The following is a 25,340-nucleotide window of genomic DNA, read 5'->3' on the forward strand; positions in this document are numbered from 1 at the left end:
ATTCTTCCAAGTGCATTTGTGAGGTCAGGCACTGATGTTGGACGAGAAGGCCTGACCTACAGTCTCCTCTCTAATTTATCCCCAAGGTGTTCTGTTGTGTTGAGGTCAGGACTCTGTGCAGGCCAGTCAAGTTCCTCCACCCCAAAATCACTCATCCATGTCTTTATGGACCTTGCTTTGTGCACTGGTCCAAATGATTTGGTGGAGGGGGATTATGGTGCGGGGTTGTTTTTCAGGGGTTGGGCTTGGCCTCTTAATTTCAGATAAGGGAACTCTTAAGGCGTCAGCATACCAAGACATTTTGGACAATTTCATGCTCCCAACTTTGTGGGGACAGTTTGGGGAAAGCCCCTTCCTGTTCCAACATGACTGCACACCAGTGCACAAAGCAAGGTCCATAAAGACATGGATGAGCAAGTTTGGGGTGGAGAAACTTGACTGGCCTGCACAGAGTCCTGGCCTCAACCCGATAGAACACCCTTTGGCTGAATTAGAGTAGAGACTGCAAGCCAGGCCTTCTCATCCAACATCAGTGCCTGGCCTCACAAATGCACTTCTGGAAGAATGATCAAACATTCCCATAGGCAGACTAAACCTTGTGGACAGCCTTCCCAGAAGCTGTTCTAGCTGCAAAGGGTGGGCCAAATCAAATTTTAACCCTACGGACTAAGACTGGGCTGCCATTAAAGTTCATGTGTGTGTAAAGGCATGCGTCCCAATACTTTTGGCTATATAGTGTATCTGGAAAAGACTTACAATAGTGGTGGAACCCTCCTACACATAACTACTACAATTAGACATAGTTATAGGACCTGGGAGATGAGACAACTTCTCTACATGAAGTAACATGGTTGGGATTTGAACGCAGACCCTCAGAGATACTAAGCAGAAGTTCTAACCTCTAAGCCATAAACTGCCACATGTGAGACCCTCCTACACATAACTACACATAAATACACATAAAAACACATAAAAACACATTAATACTGCATTTCCATGGACATACAGGTGATGGAATTACATTACTCAGGAGTTATTCTTCTTGATTTATTCTGTGATATTTGGTGTTTTTTTGTGGGTGAGAGTAGAATATTACCCTCAAATTTTTGGGAATTACATTTTGATTTCTGATGTTGGTACACATATCACATTTTTTGGGCTCAAATTATGAATATTTGGAAATAATAAAAAGCACAAAAAATTGTGATTCATTTTAAATTTTCATCAGCAATGGTATTGTTTGTGGATTGTAAAGACACCTGTGTGAGTTTGGGGTAAAGATTGTTGTGAGATGAAGAATAACAAGTGAAAGTGACAGAGAAAAATATATTTTATCAAAACATTCCACATTGTAGCATTCTTAAAATCAAAATATTTTAAGTAGAAGCAACAATGTTGCAAAGGAAAATTTATTTCACAGAAAGATACATTTCATCTCAACATTAAAAGGTTTTTTTGTGAAAGTTACAATTGTTCCATTAGAATCAATGACTGAAACTTCATTTGGACTAAATTAGAGCAGATTTTAACTCCCAAAAAATGCTCTCTAATTAGCTCTCGTTTTGGTATTTACTATACCTCCAGGTAAAAAAGACACTTGAGTTAAAATGAGAGTTATTTTCAGGTCTGAGCATGCTCAGTTGTGTTGGCACCTAGTTGTCCAAAACGGGGAATTTTTCACTTTTCAGACTTTTAAAGATATTTCAGTGTAGAAATCACTTTTTCACACAGTTTAAAAGCAGATAATTTTTAAATAATATACCGCATATTTCAGTACCATTTAGGCAATTATATCATGCTCTAAACATTATTTCCATGTGCAATTCTCTAGGTTTTAGCAGAGTAAGGGGTTGGGCTCTATTTAGTTTCAGGGAGCTATAGTAAATTCGATTTTGGGAGTATTTTCTCACCAGCGCTATAGTGAATACCGTTTTAGCGCGAATTAGCGCTAATTCGCACTAAATTGCCGCGAATTAGCGCTAATTCGCTGCAATTTGCGCGAATTAGCGCTATAGTAAATGACCCCCATTGTCTTTTTGAAATGTACCTGCCTACTCACAAACAATCTGTCCTATTTTAATAAAAACACATATAGGCAAGTATTTTCTCTAAATAAAATATCCATTTATTCTGGTTAACAAAATAAAGAGGAAGGCAAGGCGGGAGAAACTTTTGGAATTTGTGAAGCATTTTGGCCCCCAGAGCAGACATCAAGTCTGTGTAAACAAAAAAATTTATCTTGAGGAGTCCATATAATTTTGAGCACAATCTGGTCCAGGACTCCCAGAGATCAGGACCAGCAGCAGATGACATATATGTCCCCAGGGTGTGATACTACACCAGCCTGAGTCTTCTGTCAGACCAGACTGAACCCAGGCCATCACTTTCTTCTCTTCGCTGCAACGTTCCCTCCACGCTTCCCTGCAGCCTTCCCTGCAGCCTTCCATTGAGCCTTCCTTGGAGGCTGTGGCTCTGGTGGTGGACTTGTGGCAGGAGGAGGAGGAGGAGGAGTATGGGCAAGCTCAAATACACGGCTGTTCCCTCTCAGCTTCTGAAGGCCCTCAAAAATAATTTGCTCACAGAGTAAGCGTTGGCCCTCCTCCAATTTCAACAATCTTGTGGCTATATAGTAGCTATAGGCCTCTTCAGCGTCAGGGGGGGGCTTCTGAGCACATCACTCGCTTCCCTAATGAGGCCCAGCGTTGCCTCCTTCATCATCGTCCCCTTCCTGGGCTTTTTTGTTTGAAGGCAGAGGGGAGGCACCTGGGATTGGGTGAGGCTCCTACTGGGGCCAGCCACCTCCTGGCTGACACTGGGCCCGCCCACCTCCTGGCTGTCACTGGGCACAGCTACCTCCTGGCTGTCACTGGGCATGGCCACCTCATGGCTGTCACTGGGCATGGTCTCCTCCTGCCTGCCACTTTCCAGACCCTCCTCCTGGCTAAGCTCATCCTGTGTATAAAAAAGAGACATAGTTTTAGTTTTTGCTTCATCAATCACACACAATTTTCAGCTCATGACTTGCAAATTGGATGTTAAAAAATAGAAAAGACTATCATTCTGAGCCCAGCATTTTTCTTTCTTATCCCAAACATTTTGGCCACTACTGTCTATTCATATGTAAATCACTTTGTTTAAAATTATTAATTAGTTATCAATTATAACATCTAGTTAACATCATTATTATTAGTTCAATAATGTCTACAAATAATATACCTGGCTCCAGCTGGGCGCATTCACTTCTTCCAGGATGGAAGGCCCAGGTTGATCCTCATCAGCCTCTGCTGGGGTTGAGGGAAGGGTGGAGGGAAGGCTGCAGGGAGAGGTAGAAAGTGATTCCCTGGCTTCAGTCTGGTCATCCAGAAACCGCAGTTTGTTGAAGTACCACAGCCTGGGTACATACACTTGCGCTGCTGCTGCTCCTGATCTGAGTGATTTCTGGATCTTATTATGCTCTTCTTATACATGTTCCTCAAGATCCCAATTTTATTGTCCAAAAACTTGATGTTTGCATCGGGGACCCGAGTTTTCACAAATTCCAGAAGTCTCTCCAGCGATGACCTCCTAGTTTGTTTATTATAATATAAATTGTGTTTCACCTCTCACAAATTCCTCATCTCCCTGTATCTGTCTGTGAAACTGGACATGAATTCTGGGTCCTTAAAGTGATTCATCTTTGCTGTAAGACAATACACAAGACAAAAACACTAATGTCAGCCTAAACTTTCATAATCTTATCAATATAGGCCTCAATCTTGAAGCAGTATAGGCCACTGATGGCCCAAGTTAAAAATTTGCCTTCGTTATAACGTACATCGCTTCCGGTCCTCCTTCCTCCGTACACAGAATGTACGTATGACACATGCGTGTTAACATTATATACATTGCGCATGCCTGAAACTACGCCCGCGTCACCCGCCCCTGACGTTCTTTCTCAAATATTGTATATAAAGTGGGTGCAGCGCTATAAATTCAAAGTGATTCAAGAAAAAAGTGAACAATTATGAATATTAATATATAAACAATAAGTGTCCATCATAAATAAATCCAACAGTCCATCTTGATAGTGAGACACTAATAATCACCACGTGAGTGTATAGTGAACACAAAAGGTCAAAATAGTCCCCCAAATGATGGAAACAAATCATGAATATTGGGCATAAAGATGGTTGATGCTATAAGGCTTTATAAGTCTGGTGGCAGCCGTGCCAATCAGGAGAAAAAAATGGAAATCCAAAAATGGAAATAAAATTATATAAACAATCTTGGTGACCTTCTCCGGGGTTTGATGCAACAGATAAAGATGTGCAGATACCACCACCCATATGAAATGGAGGCTTACCGAAAAGTTGGGACCCAAAGCAGCGTATGCTGTATGAGTCAAGAAAGCTTAAAAGTTGCCCCCTGGCGGATGATAGGGAGATCCCAACGGTACTCTGGAGTCCTAGGGATGCCTCACCGGGGTGTCTTTTCTGTGTAGAGGTTAGAGACGTCCTACACACATATACTGGCAGAGGGTCAGTCTGGGGCGGGTTAGGAAAGGGTTCATTGAAGAGAGCAGGAACCTCTCCTTCAGACCTGCTTACTGTCAGCTGAGCTGAAGATGTTAGAGGAGAGTGTGTTTGTAGAGAGAGAGAGACACACACACAGGGGCATGCCTGTGTGCATATTCATGATTTGTTTCCATCATTTGGGGGACTATTTTGACCTTTTGTGTTCACTATACACTCACGTGGTGATTATTAGTGTCTCACTATCAAGATGGACTGTTGGATTTATTTATGATGGACACTTATTGTTTATATATTAATATTGATAATTGTTCACTTTTTTCTTGAATCACTTTGAATTTATAGCGCTGCACCCACTTTATATACTGTACAGTTTTCAGCAAAATTTCTATTTGCAGTGTCAGCGGCTTACATGTTTTAGATTAACACGTTTTGGAGTTAGCGCAAGGTTATTTTTATTTTTCTTTCTCAAATATTCCCCGCCCCTTCTCTTTAAGGCGCGCAGTAGGAGTGACATGGCGGAGAAAGAACAGGTGTGTGCTACTTATTATAGTAACGAGGAGGAGGAAAGCCCAGAGCCAGAAACATCCCGATCCAGGAGGAGAAGATTTGGGGCTTCAAATATGGCCTTTATAGAAATGGTGGAGATGGTGGACATTTTGAGGAGGAACGACTATGATGGGAAGGATAGACCGTACCTAAACCAGAATGTGAGAAAGGCCAAGATCATGACTAAAGTTGTGAAGAGTCTGCACAGGAATTTTGGGGTACGACGAACCAAGGAGCAAGGAAATGCTGGTCAGACCTGAAACTGAGGGAGCAGGATCAGTATAGAAGAATCAAGAGAGTGCTTCTAAAAAGTAAGTAGTTGTCCTGTGTTCCTCTTATTATTATTACTTGCATGCTGCGCCATGTGATTTTTCAAAGCTGTTGTACAGTTTAAAATGGCGACTTTCATGTTCGTGGGCACAGTAATCGCTCGTCGGAAACATTGTTTGCTCGTTAACTATGATGTTTTGGACAGATACAGTTTAAATACATTTGGTCATGCCTATTTGTCTAAAACTCATTTTTGGACATTGCTGTCTAGATGTGTTTGTAACTAGAATGAAATGCAAGCTTGATTCAGTGTAATGTAAAGGACAGGACACTCAGCAACTGTTTACACATCTGGACTCAGGAGCACTAGTGTGGGACACAAGAACAAACTTTTTAAGGTGTCCCACACAGGTGCTCCAGTGGATACTTGGGGTGTCTCCATGTGTGAAAATTGTCTAAGGTAAGTGTTCCAGCTTTGGTAAGGTAAAAAATCATGTCTTCAGCTTGGAACTCTGCCCAAAACAGACAATTGTACCCCACTTCCCAGCAATGTTTCATATTCCTATTTTTTGACTCAAATATCTGTGTGCTAAGTATACCTTTTGTTTCATTCTCATAGGGGAGAAAAGACTTGGAGGACACCAGGGACCCCCCACCTCAAAAAGAAGGGGAAGTGAGAAAAATAACACACCCCGAGGATCTGGAGGAAGGAGAGGTGGAGGAAGTCGGTGAGATTATCACCACAGGTGAGTGTCTGACACCCCAGCTTCTGGTAATATATGTATGCCTGCATATTTAAAATACATGTTTTTACTCTAATTTTTAGGTGATGTGCTGGTTGTGGAAGAGCAAGCTGAACATTTCACAAGTGACAGCGCCCAAAGGCTCACCCACGACATCATGGTGTGGAATGGTGAACTGGATATCATAAGGAAGAAACTGAATGTTATGGAACAACAAATGAAGAACATGATTGATGTGTTGGGGAGAATCTGAATTTCTTCAAAATCCCAACTTTTTTTCCCATTTTTTGGACTCAACCAAAATTTTTTTTAGACATATTAAAAGCCAAATTTTGAAGATGTACATGGTGTGTCAAAATGTGCTATCTGCCATCAGGGGATATCAATGTACGCGTTTTGTGGGTGCAACCCTTTCCTCGTAACTCTAGTAGGTAGCCATGTGTATGGCTGTCGGAAACAGGCAGAACCGGCTGGCCATTATCCCGAAGGCATTCTCCACGACTCTTCTGGCTCTGGCCAGCCGGTAGTTAAAAACCCTCCTCTCCGGGGTGAGGGTCCTCTGGGGGAATGGCCTCATCAGGTGCTCGCCCACACCGAACGCTTCATCAGCAAGAAAGACGAACGGGTGTCCATCAGTATTGTCCGCATCAGGTGGCAATCCCAGGCCACCACTCTGGAGCCGTTAGTAAAACTCCGTCTGGGCGAAGACTCCTCCATCCGACATCCGGCCATTCTTCCCCACGTCCACATAGAGGAACTATAGAGGTGCCGACACCACCGCCATTAACACTATACTATTAAACCCCTTATAGTTAAAATAGTATGACCCCGAATGGGGTGGTGGCACGATGTGGACGTGCTTCCCATTCCAGCCCCTCCACAGTTGGAAAAGTGCCAACGGTCGTCAAAATGGGAGGCCACAGTCTGCCATTCCTGTGGCGTTGAAGGAAACTGTGGAGTCAAAACAGAAAAAATAATAATAATAATAATAATAATAAAGTACTTTTGCACATAACATGCAAGCAGATTAGACAGAAACATTCTTGGCCAAACATCAGTATAACATTTATTTTAAGGAGTATTTAAAGACAAAAATATAAGGCCTACTTATCAGATTAATCCCCCCCTCTGATGGCCCATTGTAAAAATTTGAGGTGGGGGGAGGGTTCGAGATGAGTTTGGGCCCCCCAAAAAAAGGCTCTGGCACTCTGCCTAAATTTAAGGACAACAATAACATTTGTACAGATTTTAGGGGGTGTTTGGGGTAAAGCACTACAATGGAGCTGACAAAATACATTGTTACGCGACTAGGCTATAGGTGTGTATGGGCCCAGGATAGATTTCTGGGGAGGTTAGTGAAGGAAAATATGCATCTAGGCCAAAAAAGGAGCATTAAAAGATTATAGCATGCATGGGCACAAAGGGGACATTCACAGCATATTACAATCATGGTAATTAGGGAATGATGAAAGAAATACAAAACATTAGCAAACATTAAATACAATAGAATGTGATGTTAAAGGACAAAACTTACCTTAACATAGTCCTTCTGCAGGACCTAAATAATAGCAGAACAGGTCTCTGGGATAATGATCCCCAGAGCCTGGGGGGAGATGCCTGTTGAGAACTTGAGGTCCTGCAGGCTTCTCCCAGTCGCCAAGTACCGCAACGTGGCGACTAGCCTCTGCTCCGGAGTGATGGCTTGCCGCATGCAGATATCCTGCCTGCTAATATAAGGGGTCAGCAAAGCCAACAGACGGTGAAAAATGGGGTCCGTCATCCTGACAAAGTTCCTGAAATCATCAGGATTATTCTCCTTGATCTCCCGCAGCAAAGGCATATGAGAGAATTGGTCACGCTGGAGTAACCAATTCTTGGTCCATGAACTCCTCCCCACCCTGTTCATGGACTGGGCTTGGGTCAAAGAATGGACCCCAACACCAAGCCTCCACACAGCACGAACTCTATGATGAGTACGTACACGCAACAAGGCTTCAGAACGGTCAGCTGGTCAGAACTCACTAACAGAACGCACTGAAGAACAGCAAGGCCTGTGAAGAGCGAGCTGAAAATAAAAAATGAGCGTACAAGAACACACTGAAAAAACAGATACGAACTGTCTACACGCTCTGAAAAGCAGATACAAGCCCACAAGCACAAACTGAAGAGCAGTAACAGACTGAAAAGCACGAAAGCTGAAAAGCGTGAATCGTCTCTTACCAAACTTCTACTAACACGAGATTAACAGAAGGAGCCCAAACTGTGGCACGCTCGCTATTGCACTTCCTTATTCTAGTCCCGTCGTAGGTGTTGTACGTCACCGCATTCTGGACGGTCGGACTTTGGTGTGACCATGTCTAGGCAAGACCGCTTGAGCAGAATTCCTTCGGAGTTTAAACCAGTTGTGTGTACGCGGCATAACGCTTTTTGTATCACTTGACTTCCTTTTAAATTGTAAGCTCCAACGAGCAGGGCCCTCTGATTCCTCCTCTATTGAATTGTATTGTAACTGTACTGTCTACCCTCAAGTTATAAAGTGCTGCGCAAATTGTTGGTGCTATATAATCAGTATAATCAGGGCTTTTTTTCTCGGAGAATAGGTGCAGGAACTCCCCCCGTCTGAGTCACCCCTTGTCTCTGCCCCCTACTCACCTCTGACCACCGTCCCTTGATTCCACCCCCTACCCACCTACCAGTACTGCCCTTTTTAGAGAATGCAAAGCCTAGTATCATTTTGTGGTGCTAAATCATTTGTATGGAACATGTTAATGATAAAAAGAAAAGCAGTAAAATAGATCCCCTGCAGCCAGCAACAATAGAATCCCAGCAATAGATCCCTATACAACAATAGACTCCCCCAGCAACAATGGACTCCACCCCAACAACAATAGATTCCCTGCAGCAACAGTGAACCACCCACAACAAAATATCACACCTGGTAACAAAATATCCACCCAAGCAACATTTGATGCCCCCCAGCAGCAACAACAGATCTCCCAGCAGCCAGCATCAATGGATCCTCCACAGCCAGTAAAAATAGACCTCTCTCTCAACAGTAGATCCCTTCCAGCAACATAAGATCCTTCCAGCAACAATAGATTCCCCATCAGCAACAATAGACCCTCACACAAAATCAGATCCCCACCAGTGATAATAGATCCCCCAGCAGCCAATATCAATAGACCCTTCAGCACACCCCACACCCCATGCTATTACATACATTTAGTGCTGGAGGTGCAGGAACTGCGTTCCCCCGCGTTCCCGCTGAAAAAAAGCCCTGTGTATAATAATAAATAATTTTTGGGCTGAAGTTATTTTTAACTGCCTGTACAACAAAGCTTAAGTGTGGCATAAGGAATTAATATAAAATACTGCGCTATACACATAAAAAAGCCAGCACTACAATCTTAACAAAAATTGCATGAATGAATAAAGTGGAAACAGTGCAGTGCTAGAAATCTAATGTTGAGTATTGACATATCAACATACCTTGGTATACAAAATAAATTGTGATTAGCATATACAAAAAACTCTAACACCATCATTTAATTGATAGTATCTCTAAATAAGGTAAGGTAATAGTAAATCAACATTAGTTGTATAGTCCCCTTGGTGATGAAAACATGAATCCATTTATATACAGTCAGGTCCATAAATATTGGGACATCGACACAATTCTAATCTTTTTGGCTCTATGCACCACCACAATGGATTTGAAAGGAAACAAACAAAATGTGCTTTAACTGCAGATCTTCAGCTTTAATTCGAGGGTATTTACATCCAAATCAGGTGAACTGTTTAGGAATTACAACAGTTTGTATATGTGCCTCCCACTTTTTAAGGGACCAAAAGTAATGGGACAATTGGCTGCTCAGCTGTTCCATGGCCAGGTGTGTGTTATTCCCTCATTATCCCATTTACAAGGAGCAGATAAAAGGTCCAGAGTTCATTTCAAGTGTGCTATTTGCATTTGGAATCTGTTGCTGTCAATTCTCAATATGAGATCCAAAGAGCTGTCACTATCAATGAAGCAAGCCATCATTAGGCTGAAAAAAACAAAACAAACCCATCAGAGAGATAGCAAAAACATTGGGTGTGGCCAAATCAACTGCATGGAAAATCCTTAAAAAGAAAGAACGCACCGGTGAGCTCAGCAACACCAAAAGACCCAGAAGACCACGGAAAACAACTGTGGTGGATGACTGAAGAATTCTTTCCCTGGTGAAGAAAACACCCTTCACAACAGATCAAGAACACTCTCCAGGAGGTAGGTGTATGTGTGTCAAAGTCAACAATCAAGAGAAGACTTCACCAGAGTGAATACAGAGGGTTCACCACAAGATGTAAACCATTGGTGAGTCTCAAAAACAGGAAGGCCAGATTAGAGTTTGCCAAACAACATCTAAAAACGCCTTCACATTTCTGGAACAACATCCTATGGACAGATGAGACCAAGATCAACTTGTACCAGAGTGATGGGAAGAGAAGAGTATGGAGAAGGAAAGGAACTGCTTATGATCCAAAGCATACCACCTCATCAGTGAAGCATGGTGGTAGTGGTGTCATGGCGTGGGCATGTATGGCTGCCAATGGAACTGGTTCTCTTGTATTTATTGATGATGTGACTGACAAAAGCAGCAGGATGAATTCTGAAGTGTTTCGAGCAATATTGTCTGCTCATATTCAGCAAAATGCTTCAGAACTCATTGAACGGCGCTTCACAGTTCAGATGGACAGTGACCCGAAGCATACTGCGAAAGCAACCAAAGAGTTTTTTAAGGGAAAGAAGTGGAATGTTATGCAATGGCCAAGTCAATCACCTGACCTGAATCCAATTGAGCATGCATTTAACTTGCTGAAGACAAAACTGAAGGGAAATGCCCTAAGGACAAGCAGGAACTGAAGACAGTTGCAGTAGAGGCCTGGCAGAGCATCACCAGGGATGAAACCCAGCGTCTGGTGATGTCTATGCGTTCCAGACTTCAGGCTGTAATTGACTGCAAAGGATTTGCAACCAAGTATTAAAAAGTTTAAAGTTTGATGGATGATTGTTAATCTGTCCCATTACTTTTGGTCCCTTAAAAAGTGGGAGGCACTTATACAAACTGTTGTAATTCCTACACCTGATTTGGATGTAAATACCCTAAAATTAAAGCTGAAAGTCTGCAGTTAAAGCAGATCTTGTTCGTTTCATTTCAAATGCATTGTGGTGGTGTATAGAGCCAAAAAGATTAGAATTGTGTCGATGTCCCAATATTTATGGACCTGACTGTATGTTGATGGGAAGGAATCCAGGAGTGTAGGACTAAAGGAGTCACCGATGTGTGTGTGCATCCACCACCCAGGGGAGAAGATTAAAAACGCTTACCAGAAGGTTGCATCAATCAGGCATATGATACAGTATCTGTCACGGACTTTGGGCTGCAGGAGAACCATTCCCTGAAGAACTCTGTGTTTTAGTGTGTTCTTAAGTTATCCAGAGCTGGTCACTAATTGCTTTTGGCTTCTTATGCATAAGGTATTCCTATGGGGGAGCCAGACTGTCTAAGGTGGTCATTGTCATGATAATAGGATTAGCCCTACTGTCTAAGGTGACTATTGTCTGTGAGAATGGGAGTAGCCCTTATCTGATGGTTTTCTGTATAAATTAAGTGTGTTTCTAAAATAAAGCAGTTCTTATTCTGGTGTACTCCAAGACTGGTGTTGTCTGTTTTTTGGGGTTACTATAGCCAGATCCATTGGTCTTGTGCTCCAGGACTTGGGAAGCAGCTTCTTGACGGAAATACCCAACAGGGTGTCTGGAGTCTCAAAGCATCAAAGCTCTGGATAGTGAGTGGTGCAATTCCTCCTCCTCAGCTGAGCCACTTTGGGCAACCTTGACCCGGCATGTGGGAATATGGATCAGGATGGTAATGTCAAAGATGTTAAAAACCTCCTTCCACCACAAAACTGTTTGGTTTATGGTTAACAGCATTCATAAAAAAAAAAAAAAAAGAAAAGAAAAGAAAGCCTCCACATAGTGAAAAACCATATGATTAGGGGTTTATTTAGAATAAAAGCTGTACATAGAATTCAGGATGTATTGCATCAAGTAAAAAAATCTTGTCTGTGATCACAAAAGCATAAAATTCAAAAAATGCGCAATGGCATGGAAAGGTCTCATCAAACCCGATGCGTTTCATCTACAAAGACTTCAACTGGGGTATGAGTCCACAACCGTGCACTGCGCAATAATATACACTCAAAAATCAATGGTGATTAAACAAACCTGTATACAGCATGTTGACATGTGGCCATATTCAACATGGTGTCTGACGTGTGTTCCAAACCTCAATATGACCGCCAATGATGATAGGTGCTAAACCACAGCGAGGCCTGGATAGAGCCAAGCCTCAATGTGACCACCAACTATGATAGGTACTGAACCACAGCGAGGCTTGGATAGAGCCAAGCTCCAAGTGTCACTTAACTGCACAGCCATATTCAACATAGTATACAACGTGTGCTCCAAGCCTCAACGTGGCCACCAATGATGCTGGGTGCTAGACCACAGCGAGGCTCGGATAGCACTAAGCTCCAGACGTCACTCAGTTACAGAGCCACCTCCGTATCACTTCCGGGTGGCATTTCCCACCTCCTTCTGAGGGTAAACAGCATTAAGATCCCTGTGGATCAAACCTCAATATAATCATCAGCTTATACATCTTTGTGGCTCCATTAAGTGTCAAAGGAGTCACCCAGATGACAGATATTTGGCCAGAAATAAGCCCGATTTATAAAACGCATTCCAAGCCTCACTCTGGGCACCACTGCACATAGGCAATTTCTTGGAACGCAAACCGGATTATAACCTGACCTAGTCAATGTAATAATGTCACTGGTCCCCAAAAAGTGTAATTTGGGGTCAGATTTGTCCGTCGCAATGTCAAAGTCCCGCTAAAAATCACAGATCGCCGCCATTACCAGTAAAAAGAATTTTAAAAAATAAAAGTCCCTAAATCTATCCCATAGTTTGTAGATGCAATAACTTTTGGCAAACCAATCAATATACGCCTATTGTGATTTTTTGTTACCAAAAATATGTAGAAGAATATATATTGGCCTAAACTGATGAATACATTTTTTTGTATATTTTTTTGGGATATGTATTATAGCAAAAACTAAAAAAAAAAAATGTTTTTTTCTCAAAATTGTCGGCCTTTTTTTGTTTATGCGCAAAAAATTAAAACCTAAGAGGTGATCAAATACCACCAAAAGGAAGCTCTATTTGTGGGTAAAAAAGGACGTAAATTTTGTTTGGGTATAGCATCGCACGACCGCACAATTGTCAGTTAAAGCGATGAGGTGCCATATCGCAAAAAATGGCCTGGTCATTAAGGGGGCAAATTCTTCCAGGGCTGAAGTGGTTAACTCTAACTGAAAATGGACGTATAGTCCATCCAGCATATTGTTCTTTGCATGGACATGTATGTGAACGATAAATTTTGTCGCAAAAGTGGTGAAGTGCTTCATCTGATATGTGCAGTTCATGACAGTAGTCTGAAAGGCATCTGACTTTCTTCTACCACACACATTATGATGGCACACATTACACCTGCGACATGGATAATAACCCTTTAGATTGTGAAAAAATATGGGTCTACTAGGAGGTTCAATAACTTTGGGAGCTATCTTAATTCGTAATGATGGAGCGCCACGGTGAGTAACCTTGGCGTGATCCTGAAGGACCGAACCCAAAATCCAATGTTTATTGAGGATGCCCTTAATCTGTTACGCAGTACGCAGCAAAGAAAGACCATTTAAATTAGTATCATCCACTTGGTGGGGTTTGTCCAACAGTAAGGAATTTCTGTCTAAATGGTAAGCTTTATCTATTTCTACATCAATCACAGCTGTGCTATAGCATTTCTCCACAAATCTCTGTTTAAGAATCTTGGCTTGATAGCAAAAGTCAGAAGCGTTGGTATGTTGCACCCTCACCATTTGACTCTGAGGGACAGATTTCAACCACGCATTGTGGTGACAACTGTTTAACCTGATGTATCCAATTTGTTTCATAGGTTTAAAAAAGTTTTTATTACCAACTGTTTGTTTATAATTGATATCTTCAAATCTAAGAAATGTATTTCATCTCTACTGGTTTTGTAGGATAAAGAAATGCCTCTATCGTCGGTATTTAAAAATGACATGAAATCACACAAAGAGTCATGGTCACCATTCCATAGGAGGAGGATGTCGTCTATATAACGTGCCCAGAGGACCAATTCTGGTCTATCCTGGGCATAGACGACATCTTCCTCCCACTTGGCAATACATAAATTGCCAGAATAGGGGCAAACTTAGCTCCCTTGGTCACACCTCTTTCCTGTAGGAAAAACTTATTATCAAACCAAAAATAGTTATGTTTAGTAGCGAATTCTAAAAGTTCCATGATGAATTCCTGGTGGGCTATGGGTAGACCATAATCCTTTGAAAGGTAGTATCCTACTGCCATCAACCCAAAATGTTGAGATATACAAGTATACAGGAATGCTACATCAGCAGTGACTAACAGGAATTTACCATGAAAGTCTACCCTCTCTAACAACTTGATGGTTGCTTTTGTATCCCTCAAATAAGAGGGAACCTTGCTAACCAATGGTTGTAAGAAAAAGTCTATGTAACGTCTAATTCAAGCGTTGACAGAGTCTATCCCGATCACAATTGGACGTCCTGGAGGGTGTATGGAATCCTTATGTACTTTGGGGAGGTAGTACATAACAGGAATCCTTGGAGCGACTGGGACAAGATAAGAACTCTTTTTTTTATCTAAAATACCTCCCTCAAAACCCTCATCTACTATTTCAACTAATTCCCTTTTAAAACGAGTAGTGGGGTCCATAGGGAGTATACTACATGTCTCATTATCAGCCAAAATTCTAGACATTCTAGACATTTCTGTTTGATAGGCTATTTTATCCAATACAACAATACCTCCCCCTTGTTGGTGGGACGAACTACTAAATCTTTCCTATCGCATATAACTTTTAAACCTACTCTAATATCAGGGTGTTCACGGATTTTCTTAAAGGGTAACCTGTCCAAATCTTTAAAGACTAAATCTTTGAATACATTTACTGAAGGGGCCATAGGGCCTGGGGGTTGAAGAGAGAAGGATTGGAGAGACCTGAATGAACAGTTCCTCCATGGGCTACTGGCCATTGTCTCGTAGGGTTGCATATAAAGTATCTTTGTATATTTAATTTGCGAATGTAATTATGTACATCTGTGAAAGTGTCAAATTTATTGAGTTTCTTATGGGGAGCAAATTTGAGTCCCTTGTCCAAGATTAGTTTTTTAGCATCAGTGAGTGTGACCTGACTGTGATTGAAAACTCCCTGGCCCATTATGTTCTTTTCCTTTTTCCTTTGGACTCTCCACCCCCCTCTAGTGTCTCTCTTTGATCGTAATCTTGGATGGGATTTTTTAACTCCCTGGGAAAACCCCAACTACTGTACTGGTCTCGATTGTTCTAATTATAATTATATGGAGATTTGGCATAATCGTCTACCTCCATCTGCATATAGGGATAAGGGTTACCATGTGGGAAATCATTACTTAAAGGTGTAAACGGATTATATGTTTGTATGGGGGATCTATCTCTATAGCCCTCATGTTGGTACATATTGTAATTAAAATTCCCTTTGTGTGGGCGGGGTGGAGATCTCCTGTGTTGGTCCCTAGCTTGATGGTTCAGAGCCCTAAAGGGTACATGATATCCTCTCCCTCTGAATTGACCTCTTCTCCGATTGGTATTAGGGTATGGATTCTTAGTAGAATATTGATTATTCGGGGTTCTATAACTAGGATGTCTAAAGTGTGGCATAACATCACACAGACATTTGGGTGAGCACATATAAGCCCTTGTGTCCTCTGCATTAGGCCCTTAGACCAGCCCTCAAATTTTCCACTCACCTACTCGTATTCAGCGAGTGGAAAATGTGGGCTGGCGAGGAGCTGGGCTGCCTGGGAGCAGGGGTGGGGGGCGAGCACTGCCAGCAGGGGGGGATGAGCCATTCTCCCAGAGAAAGAGAGTGTGGAGAAACAGAGAGGGCGGCCGGATCATTATAGCGGAAGAGAGTGTGGAGGAAGAGGAGAGCCGGTTTGATCAGAGAGCGGGGTTTTAACAGCTTACATTACAATTGCAGTCTGCGTGCCTCTCCACTCTATGCCCTCAAATCTGATCCCCACCGCCTCTTAGTGTTTGTGTCACTTGGGAGAGTTCCTATTGCCGCAGCTTTGCTGGTTTGCTGGCATGCGGTGGGGAGGATGGGATCTACTCTGGATGGTGATCGGTTAGTATGTTCTCTTGTTTACCAGTCCCCCAACTTTCCTAAATGAGGTGTGCTCAGTACCAAGCACTTCTTTGTTAATTCATAAATTAAGGAATTGTAAACATAAATTACATGTTTATGATCTCTTCTGTTTTTGAATGAACATGGGAGTGTCCAGTACTGAGCACTTCCATGTTCAATAGTAAGTGCTGAGCAGCAAGGTAGAAGGAGATTGAGTCCTCTATCTCTTTCTTCATCTTTAAGGGGAAACATCAGGGGTCTGTCCATACCCTTGCTATGTCCCCACTGGTTAAAAAAAAAATCCAATCATAACTAAAACTCTACCCCCCCATCCAATTGCTCCTTCAGGTCTGGTATGGATTTTAAGGGGGACCCTACAAAAACAAGAAAAAAAGTGTGGGTCTCCTCCTCAAAATCTATTCAAGACCTTTCCCTAGCATGCAGCCTGGATGGCCAGGAAAAGGGAAAGATCGTACCAGACCACAAAGTCCCCAATATGGCAGACATCCCCCATTGATGCCATTGACCAGAAATGGTCATGCATAGACATGGTATCATGGGGGATACCCGCCATATTGAGGGCATATGGTCTGGTTATCCAGCAATGCCAATCCTCGACAAACACAATGAACGAAATCTGCCGAAATAGAAAAACTTGTTGACACAATTTGCACCCCACCGCTCATGCCCTGCGAATGACATGTTCCTGTCCCTGCTGCAAAATGTAAAAAAAAGAGGCAGGGTTTTTTTAAAAAAAAAAGCCCCATGCATATTAGGGTTAAAGCTCATCCCCCATCCCACTCCAAACCTTTAAAACGAATACAGTATGTTTTTATATTTTTTTGTAAAATACCTTCAGGAGAATTTTATTTTTTATTTTGTTTGCTGCCTAGGTCCCTCCGCAGAGTGGTTTCCGGGAACCAGTAATCCAGTGCTGAAGTTTTGCATGGACAGTCCCCTCATTCTAAATGTCATGCAGACTGGATCCCTTAGATTACCTACATGCTGGAGAGCCAATAAGAAGCGTCCATGTCACACTGAAAATAACATGGACACCAAGAGAAGAAAATAGAATACTCTTGGACTATCTGATGACCACAGCTTTAGCCTGGGTGCAGTAAAAATAGGTGATTGAGCTGTGGTGTTACTGCTCCCTCACTGCCCACCTTAAGTTAACATGGCAGCCTAGGGAGATGGTGCACATGCCACCAAGGGGAGCAAAAGCAATACTTGTACCACATGTTGAGTTTGGCATGTGATCAGCACTCTCCAAACAGAGGGTTAGGGGTCCTGCATCCTTATAGGACATTATTATAGGACATTCATGGGAGAATAAAAACTCCTCCTACAAGCTTTAACCAGACACAGATAGAAGTCACAAGACTGCTCTAACTGCTTATGAGAAAAGGTATTTAGCAGTTTATATTTACTAAAATGATTGCATTTCCATGTTCTGTGTATTGTGGGAGACCAGATATAGCGAATGCAGGGTCCTGGGATTAGCAACACTTTAAGCTTTGAAAAACCTGGAAGCTGATTGGTTACTATGGAGAGTGGCACCAGATTTTGCACAGTCCAGTTTTAGTAAATCTCCCCGTGTGCCAACCTGATGATGCTGCTCGTCCTCCTCAGTCCTGATGGCACCCGTTCTCCTGCCAGTGGACAGGGAAACCTCAGGATATTTGTTTTTTTATTATTTTTAAATGATCCTATAAAGTCTATTTAGCATTCCTAATATTATTATTTAGTAATGTGTCTCTTTTCTTTCACAATTAAGTGACCTTTAAAGTAAATATTTGTTAGGCAATTGTTATCAAGAACATTAAACAAATAATAAGCAATTATAGGTTCATCCTGGCAAGACTGCAGGTGATGCTGGAAGCACATACTGCAAAGCATGCACATTATTTTAAAACATTAGCAGTTACATAAATGAACAGGTGCCAACTGAGCAAAATATGCAGTTTGTTGGTAAAGGTCGCCAACAGTGGACCAAGGCCTAAATCACAATCTTATTTACAGTGCAAGCATTCTTAGCAGACAAGCATGAGTAACGAGCTAGCCAAGTTTAAACTTTTCAGATCTATTACTTAAACTGAAGTGTTAGATTTCAGCCTGGGACCAGACGTAAATCAAAATAACACATTGCTATATAGCTCATGCAATGGGGGTGTTTTTCAAAGTGATTTCTCAACAAAATAAAGAATGGAGCCATGGGTGGATTGGGGATTTTGCTGTGAATACTAAAAATGAATTAAATAACATTTTTGGTTTGTGGTGCTCAGATATAGTTTAGCTCTACTTTAAGTTCTGTATGTGAGAGAAAGAGAGAGAATAAAAATTGAAGATTGCCCTTTTTATCATACACAAGTATGCTAAAGACCCACCTACATTGATATCCCTCACAGCACCCCTGAAGAGTCCACTGTCCAATCTGTATTCTTCATAGGATTCTACCACAATCGCTGGCATCTTACAGCAGATGATGCCATCACACTGAAAACAAGCTCTCTGGCATGGGTCAGTCTCAGGCCCCAGCCTGCCCTTTGATCTCTTGGTGAGGGACAGCTCACTTTTGTCCAGCCCCCCTAGGTCTTTTTGGGAGTGTTTGAATACAAAATACAATCCCCCATAAGCCACCGCAGGGTGCTGTGTGTGGAGCCTTTTCCTGAGAGATAGGATTTTCTTTTATTACCACCCTGCCATACATTTTTTGGGGTAATTATATTCTACTGGTTTTTAAGATGGAATTCCACAGTGACACCAGGTTCCTGAATATTTATTGATAACCAAACAAGTAGCTTATCCAACGTTTCTATTCTAGCTTAGAATGCAATGTAATGAAAATAATTATGCAAAAGCTTTGCATTTACCACAATATAACTAGCACAACTATACTAAATTGGCCCAGTACCATGTGGTCATTCATTGTGACAAATCACAGCGATCACATTTGTAAACTTTGATATGTATTTCCAGTGATCAGCAATGTAGGAAGCATTCAAAGTATGGGGGAAAAAAAATCACGGGCCATATCACATCATGTCTTGGTCCAGTAAAGCGTCACTATGATTACACTGGGACTGGTGTGGCCAGTGATTAGGGAAATTGGCTGGATGCACTGATGACCCTGTATGCCAATGGAGCCAACTAGTGTCTCAGATCAAAAGCCACAGCAGTACAATGTTACCATAGTGACACTGCATAGCTGTGATGACAGTGGTGTCCGTTTATAAAACAGAGATGAGCCGTGATCCTTAGGATCACGGCTCATCTCTGGGGTGTACCGGTTTATGTAGCTGAGATAAGGAGCAGAGAACATGTTTTCTGCTTCTTATCACAGTACATGACTGTTCTGTCACAAATGGCCAGTTTATAAAAGTGAGATCTGAGGATCTCACAGCTGTTACACTGAAATATCTCCCTTCCAGATTCACCAGCTCAGAGATGGAGAATTTGGGAGAGAAGCTGGTGCTATTAGAGGAAGAAGGTTTCTTTCTTTCTAATATCAGCACCAGTGGGTTAAAAATGAATATTAACAACATATAAATATATACTATATACAAGTGTATATATATATGTGTGTGTATATATATATATACATATATATATATATATATATAGTATCTCACAAAAAAGCTTATATAACAGTGTACATTTGCTGTCCCCTTAAAATATCTGAACACACAGCCATTAATGTCTAAATCGCTGGCAACAAAAGTGAGTACACCCCTAAGTGAAAATGTCTAAATTGGGCCCATTTAGCCATTTTCCCTCTCCGGTGTCATGTGACTCGTTAGTGTTACAAGGTCACAGGTGTGAATGGGGAGCAGGTGTGTTAAATTTGGTGTTATCACTCTCACTCTCTCACACTGGTGACTAGAAGTTCAACATGGCACCTCATGACAAAAGAACTCTCTCAGGATCTGAAAAAAAGAATGGTTGCTCTACATAAAGCTGGCCTAGGCTATAAGAAGATTGCCAAGACCCTGAAACTGAGCTGCAGCAAGATGGCCAAGACCACACAGCGGTTTAACAGGACAGGTTCCACTCAGAACAGGCCTCGCCATGGTCGACCAAAGAAGTTGAGTGCGAGTGCTCAGCGTCATATCCAGAGGTTGTCTTTGGGATATAAAATGAGTGCTGCCAGCATTGCTGCAGAGATTGAAGGGTTGGAGGGGGTCAGCCTGTCAGTGCTCAGACCATACGCCGCACACTGCATCAAATTGGTTTGCATGGCTGTTGTCCCAGAAGGAAGCCTCTTCTAAAGACGATGCACAAAGGAGCCCGCAAACAGTTCGCTGAAGACAAGCAGACTAAGGACATGGATTACTGGAACCATGTCCTGTGGTCTGATGAGACCAAGATAAACTTATTTGGTTCAGATGGTGTCAAGCGTGTATGGCGGCAACCAGGTGAGGAGCACAAGGACAAGTGTGTCTTGCCTACAGTCAAGCATGGTGGTGGGAGTGTCATGGTCTGAGTGTTGCCAGCACTGGGGAGCTACAGTTCATCGAGGGATCCATGAATGCCAACATGTACTTAGTATTCCAACATGATAACAACCCCAAACACACCTCCACGACGACTACTGCCTTGCTAAAGAAGCTGAGGGTAAAGGTGATGAAGTGGCCAAGCATGTATCTAGACCTAAACCCTATTGAGCATCTGTGGGGCATCCTCAAGCGGAAGGTGGAGAAACGCAAGGTCTCTGACAACCACCAGCACCGTGATGTCATCATGGAGAAGTAGAAGGGGACTCCAGTGGCAACCTGTGAAGCTCTGGTGAACACCATGCCAAAAAGGGATGAAGCAGTGCTGGAAAATAATGGTGGCCACACAAAATATTGGGAGGGAAAATGGCTAATTGGGCCCAATTTGGACATTTTCACTTGGGGGTGTACTCACTTTTGTTGCCAGCGGTTTAGACATTAATGGCTGTGTGTTGAATTATTTTGAGGGGACAATATTTACAAGAATGTGAAGGGTGTACTCACCTGTATATGTATATATATATATATATATATATATATATATATATATATATACATGTGTGTGTATATATACGTATATATATATATATATATATATATATATATATATATACACACACACACACACAAACACATGAATATATATTTACTTAGTTATCACATGTCTGAAAACATGTAATTACATGTTCTCTTAAACTTTAGTTTCACTTTCTGAACTCGGCTGCACCGTAATCTCACAATATCTCACGAGATTACAGGCAGCCCACCCACTTTTACACTGATCTTGGCCGTTTTAAGAGGAAACACTTCTCCTCTGTTCTCCCTCTGAGAACTGAAGTCCTCAGCTTCATAAACCGGCTGCAGAGGAGATAATTTTCCAATTTTCCTCTGAGAACTGCCGAGAACTGAACTGAGAAAAAACTTCTCTGTCTTAGAAACGTACACCGGTATGTGGCTGTGGTGACATTTGCGTGGTACATTCATTAACAGTAAAGCAGCCACCTATCAGATTCACCTCCTCCCCTAGCCCATCCCCCAGTCACACCCCCTGGCCAGTTGCTCAATCCACCCTATCTGTCAACCCCCCCCCCAAGCCACCCCCCCCCCCCCGTCAGTATCTCAGTCCAACTCCACATCTGCCAATCTCCCAGTCACACCCCTTGTCAAAATCTTAAATCCCTGGTGGCGAAAATCCCCCACATTTGCTGCCTCTGCATCTCACAAGCTGTCATTTTGCTGTCACATAGTATACAAACAAATCCCTTTCAGCCCTCTCCTGCTGGCACCCATCCTTGGCTTGCTTCCCTCCCCAGTATAAGGCCCCCAGCATTCTCCCACACCACTGGACACCGGCCATCCTCTTTCCACACCACAGTCTTCCCCCTTCAGATGTTCACCTAATTAATTCTCCCTCTCTCTCTACCTGCACCTTTGCCTGACAAATCATTGTCTGTTTGTGTTGTGTGTTGCCCTTCTATGTGCATCTTACTGCAAATGCTAGTTATAAAGTAGGGTAGTTGCTTTTTGTTTAGCTTGTTCACTGGATTTGGTGTGGGGACACATTGGATGCTTCCAGCTGCCATTGTGCTCTTGCTGTTAAGAGAGCTCATTGCAACCATTGTAAAAGAAAATCTCAGCAGTGCGTGTCCACTGTTTTCTCGTGGATCCTGGCTACTATTGGGCAGCTAAGGGTCACAATACCCTACCACACTTCTGTTAGCCCAGAAGATGGAAGGAAAGGCAGAGATAGTGTTCCTCTTGCTTTCCGGGTTTGTTTTTTATAATAACTTTAAGATTTATAGCAGAGGTCAACAAACTTTCTAAACAAAGTAGACAATCCCCATCATTGGTAAAGGGGGAGAAATAGATGGTATCAATAAGAGTAATAGTGCTCCATTATTGGTGTCAGTGGGACGAATAGTGCCCCATCATTGGTATCAGTGGGAGGAATAGTGCCCCATCATTGGTGTCAGTGGGAGGAATAGTGCCCTAACATTGGTGTCAGTGGGAGGAATATTACCCTAACATTGGTTTCTGTGGGAGGAATATTACCCTAACATTGGTTTCTGTAGAAGGAATAGTGCTCTAACGTTCGTGTCAGTGGGAGGAATAGTGCCCTAACATTGGTTTCAGTGGGAGGAATAGTGCCCTAACATAGTGCCCTTTGTTAGGGCACTATTCCTCCCACTGAAACCAATGTTAGGGCACTATTTCACCCACTGAAACCAATGTTAGGGCACTATTCCTCCCACTGAAACCAATGTTAGGGCACTATTCCTCCCACTATTCCTCCCACTGACACCAACATTAGAGCACTATTCCTCCCACTGAAACCAACATTAGGGCACTATTCCACCCACTGAAACCAATGTTAGGGCACTATTTCACCCACTGAAACCAAACGTTGGTGTCAGTGGGAGGAAATATTGCCTCAAGAGCTGGATAAAAGCAAGCAAAGGACTACATCTGACACCCGGGCTGCAATTTGGAGACCACTGATTTATACCCTAACTGAATGATATGTAAAAGAAAAGTTCCTCAAAAGGCGGGACTTTGAAGGACCATGAACACTCAGAAAAAAAATATATAGTAAAAAAATAAAATTTTTATTCATTTAACATCATATCATAAAACACATAATGACATTGAAATACACATAGAGTTGCAGCATATAAAAGAGGATGGAAGAGGCCCAAACCAACTGCCAACTAGACAGATATAATCCAACGCGTTTCGACATGTGAAGTAAGGGTCTTCTTCAGGGCAAAAGGGAGAGAGCTGAAAGGCTTCCATAAAAATACGAACAATCTATAAAGTTGATACAAAATAAAATAATTATATATACATGTAACACCATGCAAGTACATACAACAATTCAATCATTTATAGAACCATATGTGTTATGTTATTATCAAAAACTGACCTCAAATGTTTGAAGCTATTATGCACTGGAGATCAATTACTCAAGGTAAGAAGAAGAGGATGGGAAAGTCCACATAGAACAGCAAGATGTTGGGTCATGTGCAGGTCTCATCCCGTGCACTACCGAAGTACCGCCCAGAAAGGAGGATGGAGAGCCGACACGAGAGACAAGAGGGGGACGAATGGGTCAACCAAACAGTGCAGATCACATTGACTCGAGAGCAGAGAGGATGGCCAAAAACTACTCCTTAGTGATTAATGTGGCATCTGTGGCCACACTATACACCTTGTTAAATGGGCCTTATATAAACAAACAGATCTAAAGAAAGAACAGATCAGATATATCATAGAAGGTACAAAGTTAGCTATGAGCCACAAAGGTGAATATTATACACAGATAAAAGGAGTTGCCATGGGGGCCAAATACGCCCTTAGTGTAGCAAATTTGTTTTTAAACCGGGGGGAGGAGGAACAAATATATACAGTAGTGTGCAAAGAGAGAATCTAAAACTGTACCGTAGATACATAGATGACATAGATGACATTGTAATAATATGGAGAGGCACAGAGGAAAAAGTGAAAAAGATGGACAGAAATAAGATGATAGAAGGAAAACCAGAAAATAATAATATTAAGAAGAAAAAGTCCATTGATATGGCTTTCCTCACGGGATATAGTAAACAGCACAAAGCCTTGGAAACAGTGATAAAAAACACTGGCCAATTCTACAATTCGACAAAGTCCTAGGTTCTATACTACCAGCTAAACCCTCCTTCATTTACAGAAAAGCGCCATCTTTGAGGAATAGACTAGTACACAATGCTTTAGATCCACCAAAACAAATTAAACTATTTAAAAACCTAAAAGGATTCTACAAATGAGATAGGAACCAATCGGAACTGATTTTCATTGTTTTCGGCCAAATACATGAACATATAGCTGAACCATTGAGAAGTCCACTTTGAGAGGACAATCCATGGGGCTTTAGTATTTAAAATCAAACACACCTGGCCATATGACATCTAAAGTACATATGTTATCTTTTTTGATAAACTTTACATGTCCGATTCGTTGTATCTGTGGGCACACCACCGCTATATTGTTGCGGTCTTCGGTCTTTAAAATCATACCAAAAATGGCCGACATCAAGCGCAGACGCATTAGCGATCTTTTTATATTTATACCCACAGCACTTATTTTAGTTATCCCAAAGGTATATCATTATCGTAACTCTATGGGCTTCAGTCTCTAAAATCCCACCAAAAATGGCCACCGTAACACGCAGGGGCATTAGGGACACTGCACACTATATAAAGACGGGAGGTGTAGCAAGATGGACGCTCCAGATTACGTCTTAAATGACGAAACACGTAGAGCGGAGTTACAAACGTCTTTCCGTCGCTTACAGTCAGGGCCGCAAATTTTTTTCCACGGCGCCTGTTTGTTTTCTATTATATGCTCGTATGCTCGTTTATTCTTTCAAAATGTGAGTATATCTACTGACTTTTAATCTAAATA

This window comes from Aquarana catesbeiana, linkage group LG01 (genome assembly GCF_042186555.1).
Source record: "Aquarana catesbeiana isolate 2022-GZ linkage group LG01, ASM4218655v1, whole genome shotgun sequence".
Taxonomy (NCBI): domain Eukaryota; kingdom Metazoa; phylum Chordata; class Amphibia; order Anura; family Ranidae; genus Aquarana; species Aquarana catesbeiana.